This window comes from Moschus berezovskii, chromosome 28, assembly GCF_049115385.1.
Source record: "Moschus berezovskii isolate FMDL1 chromosome 28, NW_MosBer_1.0, whole genome shotgun sequence".
NCBI lineage: Eukaryota > Metazoa > Chordata > Mammalia > Artiodactyla > Moschidae > Moschus > Moschus berezovskii.
The window spans coordinates 3722665-3738308 of NC_142487.1; the positions used below are offsets into that span (position 1 = coordinate 3722665).

The 15644-nt window shown below is 39.3% G+C and overlaps 1 pseudogene; it reads left to right on the forward strand.

Moving 5' to 3' along the window:
- The window catches only part of LOC129549585 (uncharacterized), a 113993-nt pseudogene extending 99578 nt beyond the window's left edge, over window positions 1–14415 (forward strand).
- The last annotated feature ends 1229 nt before the right edge of the window (window positions 14416–15644 follow it).

Sequence of the window (15644 nt, forward strand, 5' to 3'; positions counted from 1 at the left end):
TTTGTTTCATCTTGAACTGGAACCTTATTTACCTAGAGTCCAGGGTGACTATGCAAGCGTGTTTCAAGAAGAAGTTCTGGGCCATAGAAGTCTGTTTATAGGGAGGACCATGGATCCTGCTTGGATAGTCAGTGTTGTGGGAGAAGGGTGGTTCTCAGAAAAGTGGTGTCTGTCAATTCAGTTGTTCTCTAATTCGGTTCCTATAGACTTATCCCCAGTCTTAGAGTACTGGGGAGACAACAAAGGAGGGAGTAAAAACTGCACTGAGAACTGTTTACAATAGCCAAGACATGGAAGCAACCTAAATATCCATTGACAGAGGAATGGATAAAGAGGTGGTACATATATACAATGGAATATTACTCAGCCATTAAAAATAATGAAATAATGCCACTTACAGTCACGTGGATGGACCTAGAGAGTGTCATACTGAGTAAAGTTAGTCAGACAGAGAAGGAGAAATACCATATGACGTCCCTTATATGTGGAATCTAAAAAGAAATGCTACAAATGAACTTACTTACAAAACAGAAAGACACTCACAGACTTAGAAAACAAACTTATGGTTGCTGGGGGGAAGGAATAGTTAGGGACTTTGGGAAGGTCATGTACACTCTGCTATATTTAAAATGGATGACCAACAAAGATCTATTGTAGAGCACATGGAAATCTGCTCAGTGTTATGTGGCAGCCTGGATGGGAGGGGGTTTGGGGGAGAATGAATACATGTATATGTATGGTTGAGTCCCTTCCCTGTTCACCTGAAACTACCACAACACTATTAATTGGTTATACCCCAATAGAAAATGTTTTTGTTGTTTAAAAAAACAAAACAGCGCTAAGAGATTAAGAACCCTTGGAATTCAACATTTCATCAGTAACAGGAGACTGACTCTTGGCACAAATCTTAGTACCCTTGATTCAGGTATTTTCCATCTTTGGGTAGATGTTGGCAGCAAGGGACCTGCCTGTCCCTGAAAGTGAAGGGGCTCCCTAAATTTTGTTGCTTAGTACCTGATCCCAGCCCTGGTTAGCAGTCATAGACAGCAAGATGACAATTTTGGTGACACCAAGATGCTAGTGGGTGGATGGGGGTGGAGTGGTGAGTTGCATATGAACCCAATGGGTGCAGTCTGCAAAAATCTCATGAAAGTCACTCCATGAGCACGTAGGGGGCAAATGTCAGGGTGGCCTCAGAATATGATTGTTGCCTTACATCCTTGGAGGTATTAACATATGCAGACTTCAGTGTTAATGGAGAGACATGAATTCCTCTTCCACACATCAAAATGTATTTGGTGCATTTCATTCCTCCTGGAAAACTACAGAGAATTTCCAGTGGTGCAACTGTGTTATTTTCCGCTAAGTGTTTGCTTTATAATGAAGGAAAACAGGCATATTTCTTAAGGAACAGGTGTAGTGCTAGTGGATAGGAGAATAGCAAACAGAAGGGGCCTGCTGCCTTGGCAACAGCCTGGTGTCCTAGCAACAAGCATATTCATTTGCCTGGCCTGCCCTGTGGAGTTCTGTCAACAGAGTTAAAGAGCTCACCCACTAAACTTAAGTGGCAGCGTTTCTGTTCCAGAGTGAAGCTAGGCCAGTAAGTGTAAACTTGGAAGTGGAGGAGAAAACGAATCATTCTGCCAAGAAGCCAGTGGTTTGGAAGCTAAGAGGTCAGCAATGTAGGAGTTAAATTGGTTCATATCTACTTTTTATGTAGATGTGTTGGACATACGCTTCTTTATTTGTGCACTCTCCTAAAGGAAGGATAAAAAATATGGTGGTGGTGGCTAAATTAGCCATGACTGTGGCTCTGCCCCCCGAGAGAAGGCAATGGCACTCTACTCCAATACTCTTGCCTGGAAAATCCCATGGATGGAGGAGCCTGGTAGGCTGCAGTCCATGGGGTCGTGAAGAGCCGGACACGACTGAGCGACTTCACTTTCACTTTTCATTTGCACACATTGGAGAAGTAAATGGCAACCCACTCCAGTGTTCTTGCCTGGAGAATCCCAGGGACGGGGGAGTCTGGTGGACTGACGTCTATGGGGTCTCTCAGAGTCGGACGTGACTGAAGCAACTTAGCAGCAGCAGCAGCAGCATGGCTCTGCCCCCCCGACTTTCTTTGGGTTAAGAACTGTGTTATTTTCCCCAAACTTCATTGACCTGTGCCTCTCTGTTTGAAGCCACAAACACTAGGAGAAAGAGGACAGGACAGTGGCAGTAATTTAAATGTGGGAGCTTCCCTTTTCCCACATATTTTATGGTAATCGTTAAATTCTGTGAGAATGATGGAGATTTTTATCTGGAAAATTTCCAAAATATTTCATGAGACCCATAGGAAATTTCAAATGATTGGAACTAGCTATGGGATAGGATAAAGGGCAAATTTTCTGAAGCTGAGGCCAGAGCAGAAAATATATATATATACACACACACTTTATGTATAATTTCAATGAGTGCATAAAAATGAATTAAATACTTAAAACTTATATTCCTTTAGAATTGTTTAACTCTTTTATTAGTGGGTGTCATAGTATAGTAGGTTATATACACACATACACAAAATGTTTAAAACTCTTTCATAACTAAATCAACCAGAAACCAAAAAAGAAAAAATATCTTTAATAATGAATCTTAGGGAATTTCCTGGCAGTCCAGTATTTGAGGTTCAGTCCTTGGTCAAGGAACTAAAAACCCACAAGCCATGCAGTACAGCAAGAAAAAAAAAAAAAATAATAAAAGAATCTTAGCTGTTAGTTTCTAAAAGAAATTCGATCTTTCATTTTGACTCAAAATGATATCATAAAGTTCTAGTGAATTCATATTTTTTTTAAAAATAACAAAGAGAGTAATGAAACAAATTATAAAGTTAGTTTAAAAATTCAAATGGATGCCTGAAAATGTCTTTGGTAACTATGGAGATCATTGTTCATAACGAAGAACGCGCTGAGTAACTCTGCTGGGATCATTATGAAAGCTTAGGCTTTTAAAATGAATTCTTACACATTTGAAATGAATTCCTTACATCCAAGCTAGTGACTGACCAACCAATTTAGAGACTGAAACTACAAACAGATGGTATTATATTTCAGCTGATTACCTGTAATTGATTAGTAAAAGTAAAGCACATAGAGATGAGATATTTTTTGGAGTATGATGTCAAGAAAAAAAAACAAATGATACCGAGTGAAGATATAAGGCAAGCTTCGCCAGAGCATTAGGAGAACCTGGAAATAATCACAGGTAAAGCCAATCATTGCAGCCATGAAATTAAAAGACGCTTAATCCTTGGAAGGAAAGTTATGACCAACCTAGACAGCATATTAAAAAGCAGAGACATTACTTTGCCAACAAAGGTCCATCTAGTCAAGGCTATGGTTTTTCCAGTGGTCATGTATGGATGTGAGAGTTGGACTGTGAAGAAGGCGGAGCACCAAAGAATTGATGCTTTTGAACTGTTGTGTAGGAGAAGACTTGAGAGTTCCTTGGACTGCAAGGAAATCCATCCAGTCCATCCTAAAGGAGATCAGTCCTGGGTGTTCATTGGAAAGATTGATGTTGAGGCTGAAACTCCAATACTTTGGCCACCTGATGTGAAGAGCTGACTCATTTGAAAAGACCCTGATGCTGGGAAAGATTGAGGGCGGGAGGAGAAGGGGATGACAGAGGATGAGATGGTTAGATGCCATCACCGACTCGATGGACATGGGTTTGGGTAAACTCTGGGAGTTGGTGATAGACAGGGAGGCCTGGCGTGCTGTGGTTCATGGGGTTGCAAAGAGTCAGACACGACTGAGAGACTGAACTGAACTGAAAGCCAATCATATAAGGCAGAAAGTCTTGAAAAAGTTAGGGAAAGAAAATCTTTGTTAAATGTGAACCAAGAGAAAGTTACGTATGTGTATGTTAACAGTTTAAATAAACACCCAAATATATTTTACTTTAAGCAATGCCTTTAATTAAACGTAAACAGCAAACTCAGTCATGTCAGCTCCTATTTTAGGTACATGTTTAAAGGAGGTTACAAATCTCCTAGTAACGATGTAGCTAGCCAGTTTTTCTTAGGAAAAAAATTTATTTCTCTAGAAGTTTGTTCTAAAAGACAATGTATTTATAGAAAATGAAATTTAACACCAAAGAGGTACTATTTTACAAAGTATGTGACTGTTGGCTTGAGGTATACTCATCAAAATGCATTTAGTTTTCCAAAGGACAATTCTATACAAGGTTTGACTAAAGGTTTAATAAAAGTTTCAAAGTCCTGTTAAAGATTTCCTAAGAGTCCCCATCTCACTTGCTTCCATTTTACTTCTGCTTCTCTGTGGTCGCTATGAATGTGCAAGAAGCAATTTTGCAAGCATTTATATGGCTGTGAGCCATGTATGAGTCAATTAGATTGCCTATTTTTTAAATCTCTCTAACAGTTTATAAAACAGACTAACCCCTTCTCTCACACTGCATCAGGCCTGGATTCTGCCCTTTTGAGGAAGAATATATTACACCAAAAAAAAAAAAAAAAACCACGGTGAGATCAGAGCAGAACATTAGTATCAAACTTTTCCTTTCAAAAATGATCTACAAATTCTTGAGATCTCTTTGAAACACATATGCAATGCTCAGAAAACAGTGATTCTTTGCTAACAGAGCTCCACAGATTCCCAGGCCCTAATCACCCACCTCGACACCTTATTCTTCTAGATTTGTTTTAGATGGACTAAACCATGTTGCTTATCAAAATTGCAAGAAACTTCCCATGAGAAACCCACTTTCCATGAATACAGGTCTCCAAAGATAGAAGTTTCAGGGATGTGAAACACAATCTGTTCAATATTACTCTGCTGCTGCTGCTAAGTCACTTCAGTCGTGTTCGACTCTGTGCGACCCCATAGACGGCAGCCCACCAGGCTCCCCCATCCCTGGGATTCTCCAGGCAAGAACACTGGAGTGGGTTGCCATTTCCTTCTCCACAGTATTACTCTAGACCAGTATTAAATATAATGAACCAATAAAAAGAGTGGCATGGATAACACAAAATCTATTTGTGTTATTTGTATTTCGACAGGAGGTTGAAAAAATGTTTTAATTGCCTTCAAGGGCAGCAGACTTGCCTTCCTTCCTCTTTTCTTCCTTCCTTCTGCCCTTCATTGCTGGGTGCTGATGCAGCCAATAACAGCATGAGCTTGTATTCTCTGACCCCAGGGTAGATGCTGAGGCTACTAGTGATGAGATGTGGACTAATAGTGTGCTGAAAAAAATTCAGCCTGGAATTTCTGCTTCATGGACCTATTTGACGGGCCTTGGTGAGATAACTGGATGCTATTTTATCCTACATACACATTCTGTATTCGGCAACACAGCACTTGATGTGAGCCATTAGTTACATTGGAACAGGAATGGACCTCTGCTTGTTCATCATTTAGAGCCCAAGAATCGAGAGGAGCATGGCAGATAATACATAGAAACACCATGTGCTCAGTCATGTCTGACTCTGTTGTGACACCATGGACTGTAGCCTGCCAGATTCCTTTTGTCTATAGAATTTCCAGGCAAGAAAACCGGAATGAGTTGTCGTTTCCTTCTCCAGGGGATCTTCCTAACCCAAGGATCAAACCCATGTCTCTTGCATTGCAGGCAGATTCTTTACTGCTGAGCCCTTGGGGAAGCCCATGACATACAATAGGCACTCAACTCACTGGAAAAGACCCTGATGCTGGGAAAGATTGGAGGCAGGAGGGGAAGGGGACGACAGAGGATAAGATGGTTGGATGGCATCACCGACTTGATGGATGTGAGTTTGAGCAAGTTCTGGGAGTTGGTGATGCACAAGGCAGGCTGGCGTACTGCAGCCCATGTGGTTGCAAAGAGTTGGACATGACTGAGAGAGTGAACTGAAAGTGACTTTGATTTACTCTTTCTGAACATTTCCAAATGCAAATCTAGAAAGAAAACAGTCATGCTAAAGCTATTTGTCCTTATCCAAACACACCATGTTCTCCATATCTCCTTGTATTTTGACCCATTGCTTACTCAGCGTAGAATGTTTTTGAACAACCTTTTACTTAGAGATTACTCCAACCTTCAGATGGAGGGATAACACTTCTGTGATGCTTTGACAGACTCCTCTGTTTTGTGATTTTTCTTCCTGCTCGCATAGCTTCTTATACTCACAGTTCTTTTACGGCACTGTAATTGTTTATTGACCTAATAGGATGTCCTCTCCCTAAACTATGAATTCCTTAATAGTAAGGAATATATCTTTTCATCATGGTAGTCCCAATTCTAGCATGGGTCTGTTTTGTTGGGATACATGCAGTGTCCATTGAATAAAAACTGTTTCCTTTCACATTCCAACGGGAAAGTCAGACACCTGATCAAGCAATTTGGTCATAGTTTAATGCATCTTATAGTAGAAATATGATACAATGAGAGAATAAAGGAGGGGATGGTTACTTTTTCCTAGAGTTTGGGATTAGAAAGCATAGAGAAGATAATATTTGACCTGTCCTTGGAACATGACAAGGAGCTCACCAAGTGGACGACCTAGAAGAGAGAACACAATGAGCAAAGGCAAGAAGATTTAAAAGTACACAGCATCAGGGCCTTCCAAGGTGGACCAGTGGTTAAGAGTCCCCTCTTCCAATTCAGAGGACGTGTATTTGATTCTTGGTCAGAGAATTAAGATCCCTCATGCACCGGGGCCACTAAGCCCTTGCACTCAACTACTGAGCCCACAGGCCACAACGAATGATCTTACATGCCACAGCAAAGATCCTGCATGCTGCAACTAAGGCCAGATGCAGCCAAATAAATATTTTTAAAAAATAAAAGTATTGCGCATGTGGCTGGAATTTTGCTTCCAGACAAGGTGGAATTGCAAGAAGCAGATTTATCTTCTCATCTGAACCAACTGTAAAACCAGATAAAATATATGAAATGATGTTTTCAAGATCTTATACACAGGTAACAAAGGACAGTGACGGATGCCAAATAGGAAACGAGGAAGATGAGCCCTATGATTGTCCCAATTTACCTGGACTTTTCAGACTATGGTTCAGGGAGAAGGAAGCCAGGCGGGGCTCACTGGCCTGCCTGAGTCAGGGAGATGAAGTTGGGCATCTCAGGAAGCTTCATTTCCTTGAACCTGAAGAGATTCCTTCTGGAATCTTCAGCTGAATGCTGATTAAGATATTCATGTGAAGAAATTACCTGACACTGGAGAAAGAACCACCAAAAGGATGAAAAGGAATAATCCCTGGAGTTAATCTGTTGATGACATGGCTTTGATTCCCATAGCCGGAATGGAAAATCTCGTCATTCACAGAGATTGAACTGATAGGGTTTGCACTAGTAGTGGGGCAAAATTAGGCCTAGACTCAAAGTTGTTCTAGTTCCCTCTAAGGAAGCTAGAAAGCAGAAACTGTGTATTGGTTTTTTCATTACTGTGTAACACAGACACACAAACATAGCAGTTTAAAACAACACTAAATTTATCTCTCAGTGGTTGTAGGTCAGGAGTCCAGGTACAGACTAGCTGGTTCCTCTACTCAGAGCTCATCAGGCTGAAATGAAGTGAGGCTATTGGCTAGGGACTGATTCTCATCTGAGTCTTGGAGTCCTCTTCCAAGGACTGCTGGAAGAGTTGTTGGCAGAATTTACTTTCTTGCAACTATCAGACAGAGATCCCTGTTTTATTGGGATTGTAAAGGGATATAAATAGGAGCATGGTTTCTATACTTTACTTAAACTGATAAACCAGCAAACTGTGATAAGTTCTGCATATATAAAATGTCATACTTAAAAAAGTATACAAGGTGATTTATGCAAACAAACCATAGATACATAACAATGGAATTGTAAAATGGTTCAAATAACCCACCGGAAAACAGGAAAAAGAACACAGAGAAGCAAAAAAGAGAAAATGAACGTAAAACAAAAACTGGCACATTCAACTCCTAAAATAATAATTACATTAAATGTTACTGGTCTAAAGTACCAGTAAAGACTTACTATAAAGCTAAAATAATCAAGACAGTTTACTATTGCTGGAAGAATAAAAAAATAGATAAATGGAACAGAAGAAAGAGCCCAGAAAAACACTCACATAGTCAACTGACCTTTGACAAAAAACCAAAGGCAATGAGATGGAGCCATGACTGTCTTTTAAACAAATGGTACTAGAACAACTGGACATTTACATGCAAAAAAATTAATTTGAACAGAGACCTTACACCTTTCATAAAAGTTAACTCAAAATGGATCACAAAGTACAAAATGCAAACTGTAAAATTCCTAGAAGTTAACATAGGAGAAAACCCATAATCTTGAATATGTGAAAACTTTTTAGATATGATGACACCAAAGGCATGATGCATGAAATGAATAACTGATAAGTTGGATTCATTAAAATTAAGAACTTCTACCCTGAGAAACACAATGTCAACAGAATGAGCAGACATGTCACAGAATGGAAGAAAATATTTGCAAATATTTTTCAAAATATCTGATAAAAGGCTGTTGTCCAAAATATACACAGAACTCAAAGCTCAACAATAAGAAAATGAACAACCTGACTTAAAAAATGGGCAAAAGACCTTAATGGACAACTCTCTAAAGAAGATACAGATGGCAAATAAGCATATGAAAAGATGCTCAATATTTTATGTCATTAAAGCGTTGAAATTTAAAACAATAATGAGATACCATTACCTACCTCTTAGAATAACCATATATTTTTGAAAACCCTTAAAAATTATTTAATTATTTGGTGTGTTATACTACAGGAAAAAATTTTCCTAGCTTCCTCTTTTAATACAATGAAATGGTACAGAGTCATTACTTGTATATTAAGACAGACACACACTCAGAAATACATAGAAACACATGCAAATTAACAGACTATGAAGTTAGAGACCTTGTTCAAAATTTGTTTCTGTCACATACTAGCTTCTTGATATGTATAAGTTAATTCATGTTCTGAGGCTCAATGGCTTTATCTATACAATGGAGCTATGTCGGAGGGTTATGATAATTTAAAAAGATAATCAAATAAAATTCTATAGAGGTACAAGGAACTTAGTAAGGACTTAATAAACATTGATAAATAAATATTCATTAAAATTATTAATTTTGACTATTATTAGTAAATTCACCCAACACCTTTCTCTGACCTTGTATTTCATATAATGTATGAAATTTAAAATTAATAAATCTTACTATCTTAGTGAAATAACTATGTCTGTTTCTTAACCATGAAAAAATACAAAAGGCATTTTTCATTAATTTTTTAATCTTTTAGGATGCTTCAATTTGAAAGTCATTAGATTTTAATAGTGAGAAACTAAATACTGAAATGAACAATCCACTTATTAATTATTGTGTTTTTATCTTTCACAAATGCTAGTTCTTAGTCATTATGAATGCATTTTCCCTTTCCCAACTGCCTGTTTAATGCAAAATACACAAAACTCCAGTTTATTTAGAGTGCAAGCAATTGAGATAATCAAATAATTGAAAATTTTCTATACTTCGTATTTTGAAAGAAAATCCCAATCAAAACTAATTCCAAATAGGCAAGCTGATTTGGAGAACTTTTATTTTATTTATTATTATTTTTGGCCACACTGCTCAGCTTGTGGGATCTTCGTTCCACGCTCAGGGATTGAACCCCAGCCCTCAGCAGTGAGAGTGCAGAGTCCTAACCACTGGGCCACCAGGGAATTCCACTGGAGACATGAAAAAAAAAAAAATTTCCAGGTAGCTTCTATGAACAGTCTGGTTCCTATTGATACATGATATTAAAAAGGATGACGTTAAAAAAAAATAAAATAAAAAGGATGACGTTGAAGTTCACGAAAACATCTTTGAATTATTGGTATAATCTGTGCTAATCAAATTCTTTTAAAATATAATTTATTATGTATTATTTTTTTCAGTCTCACACATTCCAAAAAGTACAAACACTGTGTGCAGAATGTAAAAATATGCTTTGTGTAGACTAAAGAGCTAGATTACACAATAAGAATATATTCCAACTGTCCTTATCTGAAACAGAAAATATGTATATACATCTTGAGCTGTAGTGAAGATTGGATATGAATTCTGAGGACTTGAAGACTGGTATTTAGGGGCAAAGTATTTTAGAAATAACTGAGGAAAGATTTTTAGCTTCTCAAATTTAGTCTTTAAAAGATAAGATGTATCATGTATATTTGGGGGAATATTTTGTGTCCTTAAAATACCTTTAAATGAACATGGCTTCACTGAAGATAATGTGGACAGACTGAATCATCTTGTTGAAAATAGAAAGCAGGGGAATTAGTATAAAGGCTAAAGGACTTTTAAAAATAGTTTGCTAGTAGTATAAGTCAAATCATTGTGCCTTAAATTTACACAGTGATATATGTCAAGTATATCTCAATAAAACTGAAAGAATGAAAATTGCTAAAATGCTGCTGCTTTTCTCCATAAAGTAAAAAAGGAATTTGAAACTATCAACTTTTCCAATTAAATTAAATTCTTTATGTGATAAATCTTATAGGTACATATAAAAGGCAATATTAATAACTGACATTTGCTTAGAATTCTATAGCCTATTATTTCTTATTGGTTATCTTTTTTTCACAACAACTGAGGCAGGCATTATCAAAATCTTCATATTCCAGATGAAAAATCTGAGACGCAGAGAGCATACTTTTCATTTTCATCATTCAACTTTTCTACCAAATCACAACAAAGATAGTTTTCCCTTTCTTTAGACAGTAAGAACTGTTTTCAGGTTTTGTAGTGTTCATTTTGTTTTTTTTAAAGTCCCATGACAGGGAAATGACAGTCATAAATAGTAAAGAGAGGTTGCTATTTTCTCCACCATTGAAACAGCAGCTAATGCTGCCTTCTTAGGACTAAAAACAACCTAACAAAACTCTGCACTATTCTAAGACCCAGAAATAGAGATCAAGTCGATCTTGGCTCCCTCTGGAATTTAGGTTGGCATTTAGGGAGTGGGAGTGTGTACTCTGGCATTAGGGATCACTCTGATGCTCAGTCCCACTGGTGTTTACGAGAACATTAGTTTTGGAGAACACACAACCAGGAAACGGGCTAGAGGTCCTAAAATGTAAGGAAAAAACACAAGCAAGTTTTCATACAGGATTAGAAATTTCATTCAGTCTACTGTTTAGAAGGGATTCTATAGAATCCTTTCTAAAATTATACTCTTGCTAATGTGAGATTATCTTGTCTTTGGAGGGCATATGTTTCAGTCACTACATAGCTCTCAACTTGTTCCATAAGCCAAATAGTTCTGTTTTTAGAAACATATAAACTATTGTAGTTACCAGAGAAAATTAGATTTAGACAAGTGAAAAAGTGAAAGCAATGACAGATTTTATTTTCTTGGGCTCCAAAATCACTGTGGACAGTGACTGCAGCCATGAAATTAAAAGACACTTGCTCTTTGGAAGGAAAGCTATGACCAACCTTGTTGTTCAGCCGCTCAGTTGTATCCAACTCTTTGTAACCCCATAGACTGTAGCATGCCAGGCTTCCTTGTCCTTCATCATCTCCCAGAGTTTGCTCAAACTCATGTCCGTTGAGTCAGTGATGCCATCCAACCATCTCATCCTCTGTTGTCCCCTTTTCCTCCTGCCTTCAATCTTTCCCTGCATCAGGGTCTTTTCCAATGAGTTGGCTCTTCGCATCAGGTGTCCAAAGTATTGGAGTTTCAGCCTCAGCATCAGTCCCTCCTGTGAATATTCAGGATTGACTGACTTTAAAATTGACTGGTTTTATCTCCTTGCAGTTCAAGGGACTCCCAAGAGTCTTCTCCAACACCACAGTTCAAAAGCATCAATTCATCAGCACTCAGCTGAAATAAAGATACTGTGCTACTGGACTCCATACAGTACAGTACAGTAAAGTACACAAAAGCACAACCACTTGTAGAGGATACACACATGGGACAATGTACACCAGACATGTGAACGAACTTATGTAACTGGACATGCAAATGTACATTTGCATTTTCGAATGTTCGCAACTTGAAGGTTCAAATGTAGGGGACTTAATATGATATGCATATGATGTGTCATTTTTCCTTAGCTGCTTTCAAAACTTTTTAACATTTCAGTTCAGTTCAGTTCAGTTGCTCAGTCGTGTCTGACTCTTTGCGACCCCATGGACTGCAAGCATGCCAGGTCTTCCTGTCCATTGCCAGCTCCCAGAGGTTGCTCAAACTCATGACCATTGAGTCAGTGATGCCATCCAACCATCTCATCCTCTGTCATCCCCTTTTCCTTCCTCCTTCAATCTTTCCCAGCATCAGGGTCTTTTCAAATGAGTCAGCTCCTTGCATCAGCTGACCAAAATATTAGACTTTCAGCTTCAACTTCAGTCCTTCCAATGAACACCCAGGACTGATCTCCTTTAGGATGGACTGGTTGGATCTCCTTGCATTCCAAGGGACTCTCAAGAGTCTTCTCCAACACCACAGTTCAAAAGCATCAATTCTTCGGCGATCAGCTTTCTTCACAGTCCAACTCTCAGATCCATACATGACCACTGGAAAAACCACAGCCTTGACTAGACGGAACTTTGTTGGCAAAGTAATGTCTTTGCTTTTTAATATGCTGTTTAGGTTGGTCATAACTTTTCTTCCAAGAAGCGTCTTTTCATTTCATGGCTGCAGTCACCATCTGCAGTGATTTTGGAGCTCCCCCAGAATAAAGTCTGCCACTGTTTCCCCTGTTTCCCCATCTATTTTCCATGAAGTGATGGGACCAGATGCCATGATTTTATTTTTCTGAATGTTGAGTTTTAAGCCAACTTCCTCACTCTCCTCTTTCACTTTCATCGAGAGGCTCTTTAGTTCTTCTTCACTTTCTGCCATAAATGTGGTGTCATCTGCATATCTGAGGTTATTGATATTTCTCCCAGAAATCTTGATTCCAGCTTGTCCTTCATCCAGCCCAGCGTTTCTCATGACATTTAGTTATCAATAGCTTGATTATAATGTGTCCGGGTTGTGGTTTTCTTTGAGTTTATTCTGCTTTATGTTCTGTGAAATTCTTGAATCTGCAAGTTAATGTCTCTCACCAATTTGGAGACATTTTCAGCCATTGTTTCCTGAAATATATTTTTCTGAACCAATTTCTTTATAGGACTCTATTGTTACAAATGTTAGATTTGTGATATAAGCCCTTGACCCCTCATATTCAGTCTTCTCTAATCTTCTCTTCATTCTTCAGATTGGAGAATTTCTGTTAATCTGTCAAGTTCATTGACTTGTCATCTTCATTCTGTTATTGAGTTCATTAGTAATTTTAAATATCAGAGAATGTATGTTTGAATATAATTTTGTCCTTTTTTTATAATTTATTTTCTTTGCTAAGACCTCCTAGCTTTCCATTTATTTTATCTCATATGTGTTTACCTTTACCTCGTGAAGTCTCAGTGGTAAGAAATCTGTCTGTCAATGCAGGAGACAGCAAGAGATGCAGGTTCAATCCCTGGATCAGGAAGATCCCCTGGTAAAGAAAATGCCAACCCACTTCAGTAGTCTTGCCTGGAAAATTCCACGGACAGAGGAGCCTGGTGGGCTACAATCCTTGGAGTCACAGAGTAGAACATGACTGAGCACACGCATGCATGAAAGTTATTATAGTATCTGCTTTAAAGTCTCATAATTTCAACATATGTGTCCTCTTGGGGTTGGCATCTGGTGATTGTCTTTTCTCTTGAAAATTGGTCATGTTTTCCTGGTCCTTTGCTTATCAAGTAATTTTGGATTATATTCTGGATTCTTTGACTATTGAATTGTGTGGATATGAATCCTGTTAAAATTCTCTAAAGGATGCTGTTTATTATTATTATCTCTATTACTGTTTTAGCAGGTGATTGAACCAGTTAGCTTCAGCCTTCAAGTTCTGAAAATCACTCTCTAGACGGCCCGCAAGACAGCTGGGTGTGCACCAGCCTTGAACCTGCAAGCAGACTCTCCCTGTCCCCAGGGACTCCAGCCCTGCCATGGCAGATTTCCAGCGCAACAGCTGCACCAACTTCTTGTGCACCCAAAAGGGAATGCTTCTGTTTGCTGAGATCATACTGTGCCTTGTGATTCTGACCCTCTATGGTGCCTCAACATCAGGATATATCTCTCTGTCGCTGATTGAACTGATCCTAGCTATCATCTTCTTTATCATCTACACATGTGACCTGCACACCAGGATACAATTCATTCACTGGCCTTGGACTGATTTCTTCCGATCCCTCATAGCGGCCATCATCTACCTGATCACCTCCATTATTGTACTTGTCGAGAGAGGATATCGCTCCAGAATTGTGGCAGGGATATTGGGCCTAATCGCCACGGCCCTTTTTGGCTATGATGCCTTTATTACTTGCCCGATGCGACAATAAAGACACACAGCAACACCTACTGACCCTGCTGATACCCAGTGTCCGTGAGCTGCCTTCATTTCTCTCTGTAATCTGCAAATAAATTAACTCCTTTCACACCCCACAACATTCTCAGCCAACCACGAGCCCCTCCGGTATTGAGGTGCAAGTGCCGCTATTCAGAGAATTTATCTTCCAGCCTGCCCACCAGCCCTTCTGGGTGTGTCTTGGTCCCCTTTCCTTATACAGTATCCAAAAGGAGATGCCAATTCTGTTTGGTCTATGCCCTCACCTAAAGCACAGAATGGGGCTTCCCTGGAGGCTCAGTGGTAAAGAATCTGCCTGCCTAGGCAGGAGACACAGGTTCAATCCCTCGGCCGGGAAGACCCTCTGGAGGAGGAAATGGCAACCCACTCCAGTATTGTGCCTGAAGAATCCCATGGACAGAGGAGCCTGATGGGGTGCAGGGAACAGGGTTGCAAAGAGTCTGAGATAACTGAGCCACGGTGAGGGAGAAGAGTACCTAAGGTTTCATACTCCAGGCCCCAGGCTGTGGCTCACTCCAAGTAACTTCCTCAATATGTGTGTGGGGACGGGTGGGGGTGGGGGGCTGGGGAGTGTGGTTCTATGTAGGAATAAACAAATAACAGATTGTTAGAACAGCAACCAAAAATGCACTTTCTGTGGGCAGTGGTTCTAATCTCAGTTCAGTTTCCTGACCTTACTGATGCTCCTTCAACCACATACATCTCTAAGAGGTTAATCTGAGATCTGGTTGGTGGTTTAAATCTTAATTCAAGCCCCAACGCTTTTGCTGCTTTGTGTCTGTCCCATGCATATGCAGCTTCCCTGGTGGCTCAGATGGTAAGGAACCTGCCTGCAACATAGAGAACAGACTTAAGAACACGGGGGATGGGTAGGAAGGAGAGTGTGGAACGAATGGAGAGAGTCGAATGGAAACATATACACTAACATTTGTAAAATAGATAGACAGTGGGAATTTGCTGTATGACTCAGGGAACACAAGCCAGTTCTCTATGACAGCCTAGAGGGGTGGGGTGGTGTGGGAGGTGGGAGGAAAGCTCAGAAGGGAGGGGACATGGGTATACCTGTGGCTGATCTGCATTAATGTGTGGTAGAAATGAACACAGTATTATGATTATCCTTCAATTAAAAATAAATTAAAAAATAAAAAAGAATCTGCCTGCAATGTAGGAGACCCGGGTTTGATCCCTGGGTCAGGAAGATCC